Source organism: Pan troglodytes, chromosome 2 (assembly GCF_028858775.2).
Source record: "Pan troglodytes isolate AG18354 chromosome 2, NHGRI_mPanTro3-v2.0_pri, whole genome shotgun sequence".
Lineage (NCBI taxonomy): Eukaryota > Metazoa > Chordata > Mammalia > Primates > Hominidae > Pan > Pan troglodytes.
In genome coordinates, this window is record NC_086015.1 from 60,492,061 (window position 1) to 60,501,393 (window position 9,333).

General features: G+C 45.2%; 1 protein-coding gene across 16 annotated transcripts in view; it reads right to left on the bottom strand.

Moving 5' to 3' along the window:
* The window catches only part of ERC2 (ELKS/RAB6-interacting/CAST family member 2), a 965,515-nt gene extending 957,134 nt beyond the window's left edge, over positions 1–8,381 (bottom strand). For 8 of the 16 annotated variants that reach the window (XR_010155615.1, XR_010155616.1, XM_016941334.3 and 5 more), the window contains exon 1: positions 8,132–8,380. The gene's annotated coding sequence lies outside the window, so the exon portion shown is untranslated. Of the gene's footprint in view, positions 1–8,131 lie in introns of all 16 variants that reach the window. The other 8 variants (XR_008546979.2, XR_008546980.1, XM_016941331.3 and 5 more) reach the window with 3 other exon arrangements.
* Between the last annotated feature and the right edge of the window lie 952 nt (positions 8,382–9,333).

Genomic DNA, 9,333 nt, shown 5'->3' on the forward strand with positions numbered 1-9,333 from the left:
AGTGGCCTTGGACTTCCCCAGCTGAAAGAATGAGCAGAAAATCACAAAGAAGGCTCGGCCCTGGCTGTGAAAGTGAGACAGCTTAGAGCTCCTGGTGCTTTTGGCATTGACAATGGTTAAGGCTTGTTGGTTGTTTCTGTTGTAATTGTGGGGCCACTCATTGTTTCTACTTTCTCTAGTGATAATTTAGCAGCCTTGAGAGTAAGGCAGAGGTGGATTCAAATTCTGGCTCTGCCACAGCATTAACTCTGAGCAAGTTTTTCTGTTCCTTCAATCATTTGACAAATACTTACAGAACATCTAGGCACTAGGGATACAGCCAAAGGCAAAGCTCCTGCCTTCATGGAACTTATCAAATTCTTTGAGTCTCAGTTTCCTCACCTATAAAATGGGATAATACGTTTACCTGTATAAGTAATATGAAATGAGCAATATAAAGCACCTAGCACAGTGCCTACCACATAGTAAATGCTCAATAAATGGTGCTCTTCATATAACAGAGCAAACGTATCCATCACTTCCAACTGGAGTATTAGCTCCAAGTAGTAAGGAACTATCTGTGGTTCATCTCTGTACCCCCAGTGCCTAACACAAAGTAGATACTCAATAAATACTTCACAAATCAATCACTACTTAATAACAGCAATTGTTATGGTAACTTATAGTCATTATTCCTCTCTAAGCCACAGAGATTCTATACTTGAAAAAGCAACATGGCGGCCTGGCGTGGTGGCTCACGCCTGTAATCCTAGCACTTTGGGAGGCCGAGGGGGGCGGATCACGGGGTCACGAGATCAAGACCATCCTGGCTAACACGGTGAAACCCCGTCTCTACTAAAAATACAAAAAAAAAAAAAAAAAAGCAAGATGGCATAAAGGCTTTTTTTTTTTTTTTTAAAAGAACAGTGAGGTGCACTATACAATATGTCTTCAGGAACTTTTTAAACATGAAAACAAATGTTATTGAGCATAAAGCTTTCAATTCAAAGAATCTATTAGCACAGAGACCAGCACGGACAGCGGATGTAGATGCCAGCCCACTCTTTTCCTAACTACAAAGTAAGGACAAGCTGGCCAGGCTTCAGGTTAATCCAGAAGGCACCCAAAAAGTAAGTTACATAAAGTTTAGCAGATGTGCTCAAAGATGGTGTATCAGTAAAGATAAGCAGAAAAGTGCTGCAGAAACCAAAAATCACAAAAATCTTCATGGCTTAAAACAACCAAAGTTTACTTCTTGGTCTATATGTCCAACTCCAGTTGACGGGAAGCTGTGTTCATTTAGTGACTGAAAGGCCCAGGCAGATGAAGGGCTCCATCTCAACACACATTTCCGTAATCATTGCAGTAGAAGAGGGCACTGGGTGCTCTCACACTGGAAATCAAATATTCTAGCATGGAAGTGATGCAAGCCACCTCCAACATATGCCTGGAAGGAAAGAAAAAGTGGCTATGGGGAACATTAACAGTCTCTACCACAGATGATATTAAGACACAACCTGTGGAATAACAAAGGGATTTGTTAAAGATGATGCACAAATAAAACATCTGAACAGCTATAAGATTCACATAATCCTGAACCAGGAAGGGTGTGTAGGTGTCATTTAAGAGCAGTGGCCTCAACATAAAGACACTTCATACAACATAAATCTGGACCCTAAATTTCCAGAACAGCTCTGCTTTCTATAAATATACTGAGGGTCCAGATACATTTTTATTTAGGAAACAAAAAGTTTTAACAGCTGAAAAACATTTGAAAACTATGAATGTAAACCAAATCCTTTATTTTACAGATTTAAAAAGTAAAGAGAAGAAAAAAAGGAGACACAGACAGTTAAAGTAATCCCAATCTACCCCTCAAGGAAGGTCTAGAATGTTTAGCAGAAATAAGTCCATGGACAGAATCTAATGTACCACTGCAGCACCTCCTGACCTTACCCTTCATCTCTGCTACCTTGAACTGGCACAGTGGAGCCAGACCCAGACCAAAGTCATTTAATACAAGGTCGTCAAGGGCTCAATAAATGGTATTGACAATGAGTAGAAGACCCCACCCCATGGCATGAAATAGTGATTCATATCTCATTAGCAATTCTCTACATTACTCATTCTTACTTCTGGGCAAATGTGAAGCCATCAGTAGAAGTGAATACTAGCCTTCAGGAGACTTTCATTTTGCTCTCAGATGATCATAGGTTAACAGCAACTATGATTTGGGTTCACTCAATTCCATTATCTTCTCATGTCCCCAGCTCTGTTTCATGCCCAGTTTTCCCTCCACCTTCACTTGTACTAAAGCATGTATGTCATGCACTCAAGCCTCAGTAGTCTCCCAACCTCCGGTCTCTGTCTTTTTCAATGGCTTTATACTCACTAGCCCATGAAATCAAACTCAAATATTTCAACCAGGAATCCAGATGCCTCCTAAATCTTAATCCAGCCTAATTTTCCAACATTATCTCCACTATGGTACTTGTCCTGCACAGCCAGAGGCAAGATGATGATCCTGAAAGTCAAAATGATGTTGTTTTGAACCCCCAATGCTTCTACTTACTGGTTGGGCAAGTCCTTAACCCCTCTAAGTTTTAATGTTCTCACCTGCAAAATAGGTGATAGCACCTACTTTGAGGGTTTTCTTGAGAAGGTATGTATCAGTGAGGAGTATGTGCGGCTGCAAGTAATAAGCAGTGGCTTACAAGTAAAGAGCTTTTTAGTTTTATGCAATAAGAACTACAGAGGAAGGCAGTCTAAGCTGGTACTATGAATGAACGATGTCACCAAGACCAAGATCCTTCCAGGCTCCAGCTTTGCCATTTGTAAGACACGATTTTGGCTGGGCACGGTGGCTCACACCTCTAATCCCAGCAGTTTGGGAGGCCAAGGCAGGCAGATCACTTGAGCTCAGGAGTTCAAGACCAGCCTGGGCAACATGGGGAAATCTCATCTTTACAAAAGTATACAAAAATCAGCCAGGCATGGTAGTGCGCACCTGTAGTTCCAGCTACTGGGAAGACTGAGGTGGGAGAATCACTTGAGCCGGGGAAGTCAAGGCTGCAGTGAGCTGAGATCGGTGCCACTGCACTCCAGCCTGGGTGACAGAGTGAGGCCCTGTCTCAAAAGCAAACAAAAAAAAACAAAAACCGTGGCTTTATCTTCATTGTTGTAGTTGGCTGCTGCCCCTCCAGGCATTGCACCAATGATCTCAGCAGCAAGAAGTTAAAGAGCTGAAAAGTTCTTGGAGTATACCACCCACGTGTGTCTCACTCACTACATTTTCAGGAAAGCCTCCACCCAAAAACTTCCACCTATGCCATTATCAGACCCAACTCTCATGGCCACTCTAAGTCCAAGGGAGTCTTGGGAAGGTGAGGTGGGCTTATTTCCATCTCAGACAAAATTGGGGTTCTTTTAGTTGGAAAGGAGAAAATGAATGTTGGGTAGGCAACCAGCAAGCCTACCCAATATTAAATATCTTATGGAAAGTGCTAAGCACAGTGCCTAACACATTGTTAACTGCACAATAGAAGTTAAGCTATAAATACTACTGTTATAATTATTATTGTTGTTGTAATTCACCTTTCTTACTCTCTGGCCAAGTGGAATAACTCATTATATCCATGTGTGCCCCTACATTTTTATGGTATCCATTGCTCTACCTGCATCTCCAACTCTCTCCCTGCTTTAAGGTCCAGGAAAATGCCATTGCATCCAAGAAGTCCTTCCTTACACCTATTCCTAATGATAAGTTTCATGGTGGCAGGACCCACATCAGATAAAAACTGTGTTCACCACTGCACTGAACATTGTCTCTTGGAACACAGTAGGTTCTAATAAATAGTGCCTTAATAATTTAAGTAATTCATGTGTATACACAAACCTGTTTTATAGCCAGCCCTCTAAAATCAAACAGAGAATATTCCTGAAATGCAGAAGTTAAGGACCAGGTTTACATGTCACACAGCTAGCAATGGGAGTGAGGGGATGAAAATTGCATTCCCCAAGAAAAAGAAAAAATTAGAAAATCCTCTAACCATAATTTTTACATGCTGTTGGAAGCTGGATGATAGTTCATCAAATATTCGCTCCCTTACTGTGAACAGAGTCTACGTTTACAGACAAGTGTTGTCCAAAATAGTGCTTTGTCCAAAACAGGTTATTAGTGAAAGTGACATTTGCTCGTGTAGTTTGCCTCTTGGCTCCAGTGATCTGCCAGGAGAAGAGCATGCCCCAAGTAGCTGCCATCCCTTCAGCCTGGGCCCCAGGACACATGTGGAGGAGACTGGAACCCAACCCACAGCCTCTGCACAGCCACCCCAAGGAGCCCAACCTATACCAGCCAAATCACGGTCAACCGGAAGACCCATGAGTGTGAAAATAAATACCTGTTGCTGTAAGTCAGGGAGTTTTGTTACACTGCCAAAGCTGACTAATATATCTTATCATTTGATATATGTTAGCATGTCTTATATCTTCATTCATTTTGTTCCTTTTCTTCACATAAAAAGAAGAGGTTGTAGAGTCTCCATGTTTTGTACATCCAGTGAGTTCTACCTTTGGATCAACTATTTTAAATTTATGAGATCTACATTACCATGAATATTGGTGCTTTTCTGTGCTTTCCATTCATCCTATCTTTCTAAACTAAGAAAATCACAATAAAATATAAAGGAATAGTGTAAACATTGCTGAAACTGAAACTGTTGGCTGGCAAGTAGATGCTCCACGGACCAGCTAAAATGTTAACTGGTTAGAGGATTTTAAAAAAAGAAAAAAGAAAAAAAAAAAAGGCTAGAGGGTGTCCTAGTAAAACAAGCAAATGCAGATTGTACAAAAGTCAACCTAACCAAAGTCAAAGACTCTTTAGGTAAATTTGTGGACTGCAATACCATTCACCTTATTTTTCAGGATACCTGTTTTGGCAAACCTTCACCACTAAGTTTCACCAATGGGAAGAGACTGATAAGGCTTACATCTTGCAGCTTTTCCAACATAACAAAACAAGAGGGGCCGGTCACAGTGGTTCACACCTGTAATGCCAGCACTTTGGGAGGCCAAGGCAGGAGGATCACCTGAGGTCAGGAGTTCAAGACCAGCCTGGCCAACATGGTGAAACCCAGTCTGTACTAAAAATACAAAAATTAGAGAGGCATGGTGGCGGGCACCTGTAATCCCAGCTACTTGGGAGGCTGAGGCAGGAGAATCACTTGAACCCGGGAGGCAGAGACTGCAGTGAGCCAAGATCACGCCACTGCACTCCAGCCTGGTGACAGAGCAAGACTCCATTTCAAAAAACAATAAAAAATAAAATAAAACAAGACGGTCATGCTATTACAAAAGAATAATTTTAAATATCATTATACCTAATCACTAATGGAAAAGGTTCTCTGTAAATAACAAAGAAAATAAAACCCTAATCCCTTGGTGGGGAGACAACTGAAGGATGTTAAGAGCATTTATTCAACCAAGATCTATTTAAAACTCTAATTGGAAATTTAAGGTGTCAAGAAAAATGGAAGAGTGTGAATTTTGTTTTGTTTTACCTTCTTTTAAGTCATCATCATTAAGTTTGGAACTAAATTTTTATCGAGCCAAAATTTTTATTTTATTATATGTTAATTTTTTATATTTTATTATGTTTCTACTGGAAATATATAATAAACAGAGTTACTAAATTTGCCTATTGGCCCATGCCACAGCCTTCAAATGCAAAGGCAAAACAGGCTGATAAAAGGACTGTCACAATCACAGTGGACTCTTAAAATGGTTAGCTCTACGTATGCTGGGAGAACCCACACTTCAGACTGGACACATGCAGACTACACAACCAAAATTTGAAGTCAAGGCCATGGCCAAGGTCATGGGCTCTGGGTAAGACAAACCCGGGCTCAGGTTCTTGCTTTCATACTAAACTGTGGCAAGATACTGAATTCCTTCTAGTTACTCATCTATAATTTGGGCGTAAGAATAGTACCTACCTCACAGGGGCTCCACAAGGTTTAAAAAAGATAATGCATATAAAGTACTCAACAAAGTGCTTGCCTATGCAATAACAATGATGATGATAGTAATAGTAATAATACTGCTTTGACAAACCCGGCTTCTACATGAAAACCATTCTAATCAGTATATTCTGGCTCACAGTCTGTTTATGAAATGCTTAATTCACAGAATTATGTTCACATCCAGGTACAACTTCTATAAAGTGACAGCTCTTTGGATCAATCAGTAATTTTTCTGATGAATTCAGGGAGAAGGGTGTTGAAAAATCAGGCTTTCACTAGTAGTGAGTTGAGATGGATCTGGTCCTTCACCCATGATTCATCCACCCGTGGAAGTCTTGCTGGTGAAAACCATGACACCATCACCTTCCACACCCCTCCCTGCCAAAACTGTACAAGTATTTTATTAAAGCACAGAAGCAAACAGACAAGATGGCTTACATGAGAAAAAGGCAAACTCTACTACTCCCCGGAAAGAAAATGGCTTGACCCCACCACCACCGAACTGACATTCTGCAAAAGAGAACAAGGCAGCCCTCACTTCCAGAAGTTGAGTTAACTGTCAGAACTAAAAGAATCCCTTCTATTCATGTGACTCCCCCTAAAGAACGTTTGCCGGCTCCAAAAATACCTTATAAATCCATCCAGTACAGCCAAGCCCCAAGTACTGTATACTAAGAAACAATGTGACTTTACAAGGACAAGGGTGACCATAGGAGACAAAGTGCCACACCCTTTTCCCGGATAGCTCAACGGTACATGTTGTCTCTTATAAAGACTGCAATTCTGGAGAAATAGGTGGGCAATTCTAACACCCCCTCCCCCAATTCCTTCTTTACACAGATTCATTTTCATTTTTAAGCCAGTGGCCTCGGCATCCGCAACTACTACAACTAATAATCGGGGGGTGGTGGGTAAGGGATGGGGAGGACAAGGAAACACAGGTCAAATATACTTGCTTCTAAAAGTCCATTTTCAAAGACTTTTCTTCCCGCTTGTCTGCCTCTCACAGCTGTATCCCCATACCAGGTGGAAACCAATGGTTAAGTAAAATCACTGATTTAAAGAGCCAACCAGGAAACTAACCATGACAAGTGGGAGCTGCCCTCCTCTCCCGAGCATTGATTGGTTCTTTGGGTTCCACCGGTCCCCATTCTACCCACGTAAGTGGCAGGTGTGGCTGTCAATCACAGAGGGACCCGACAATTCACCGCTCGGGGAGTAAATTGCCTTTCATACAGCAAAGGCAGGTAGCCGCCTAAAATCGATCCACTCCTAAAAGAGCGGACCCTCCCTCTCCGGCAAGGAGAACAGAGACCCTTAAGTACAAAATAAATAAGGCAGGGCCGAACGGAGAGTTTACGAGCGCTATTTTATTACCCCGAACCAAAGCAGCTCTTAATCTTCACTGTCCTAAGATGATCTTTCAAAGGCTCGTACGGTATTTTTTTTAATTAGGTACACCTTCGTAAGTATCCCTTTTTTTGTATAATTAGGAGATGGGGAGGAGGAGAGAAGGGATGCCGTTCAGTTCAATTTCACATCGTATTCCTTTTCATACACCATCCCCTAGCCCTCCCCGATAAATCGGCTTCATTTTCCCTGACACGGGTTTTTTTAAAAAAAATATGCTCCCCTCTGAACCCACCCAGGCGGCCAGCCACCCCACCCCCGGGCGGGGGCTCCACCTTTCTCCACTTTGTTCTGCTTAGGATTGCTCAAGACCCCCGACCCCGCGAACACCCCACCCCTCGAGGCAAGAGGGGACGCCAGGCAGAAGAGGGGGATCTGAGAGAAGAAAGGCGATGGCAGTGAGGGTGGCTGCCGGAGAGGGACTGCGGGAGGTGGCCCGGGCAGCCGGGGCTAGCGAGCGGCGCCCGCGCGCTGGAGGAAACCGTGCACTTGTTCCAATCCGGGGGTTTATACATCAGGGCAAATCCTCCCTTAGGCCGCCCCATCCCTCCCCCCGCCCGAGAAAGCCCCGTAGGAGGCGGATGGTTCACCCCTAGGCTCCCCACGATAACGCATTGCAGCTCCCCACGAGCGAGGGGGACCCGGCACGAGGGATGCCCGGGCACGGGCGCCCCGAGGGAGCCGGGCACCAGGCGGCCCCGGCCCCGGCGTCGGCGTCTCACCTTTCCGATGCTCGCCCCGGGGCCGTCCCACATGGATTTTTACAACCTCTCGTCGCCTTGGCCCCGGGCGGCCAGGAGGAGCAGGAGCCGGCGCCGGAGCCGGAGACCGAGCGAGCAGGAGCGGGAGGCGGAGGAAGAGGAGGAGAAGCGGGGCGGGGAACAGGGAGGGAGGAAAGAAGGGAAGGAGGAGGACACTGCTCGGAGGGCCAGGGCCAGGCGCGGGGCCGGGCGGGGCCGGCGGCCGAGGGGGCGGCACCCGCCGCAGTCCCGAGACGCGCGCTCGCGCGGCGCTGCCCCCACCCGGCCGGCCGGCACGCTCGCCCGCTCGCAGAGGCCCTGACTCACATTCCCAGCATTCCCGAGGAGCCGCTAGCGGGGACGGGGCTGGGGCCCGGGCGCCTCCGCTGGGGGCAGCAGAAAGCGCCCGGCATGGGCGGGGGTCTTCGCAGCGCCTCCTCCCGGCAGGCCGCGGCGCGAAGCACCTGTCCCCAGTCTTCCATCCCCGACGCCCCTTCCCGGGTACCTCCCTCCAAAAGCTGCCAGGCACACCGGGAACTTGTCAGGTGGCTTTGGTGACAGGGGCAGGGATGGCACTTATCTTTTAAGTTAAGCATTGGAGTAGGGGGTCGTGGTTACCATACCCTGGCACCGTCCATCAGCTTTAATGTTCCTTGGGAGGTTGAAAGAATTTCATAAGATCTTTACTTTATTGTTCCTCCAAAGAAAGGACAGAATGAAAGATAAAGACGGGAACAAGAGAAAAGATCGCATCCGTCATATTCATTGGGTGCCTCTTCTGTGCCCTGAAATGTGCTTGCATTGTCCCAATTTAAGGTAGAAAGATGATGTCTGAGTTGATACGCGCGCACACAGGCAGACACACACACACACCTCAAGGTAATGAGCAAGAGGATTTGGACAAGTTTTTCATTGGAAAAAGCTTCCACTCAACAAGTCTGGAGCCCCAGCTGCTGCCATTTTATATTAGGGAGGGTACTGGGATAGCCATGGGCATCTTTAAACTTGGTCTCTTTCACTGAGTAGTCAATTTGCAGGGATAGAGCAGTCATTTCCTTCCTGTCCTGATGAGTCTGCTTCCAACAATTTCGGTGGCCAGATCTAAATTTCTCCTGCTGGGAAGCTCAGACAAATAAAGCAAATCCAGCCATGGGATGTTTGGGTGCGCAGAGGCATAGAATTAG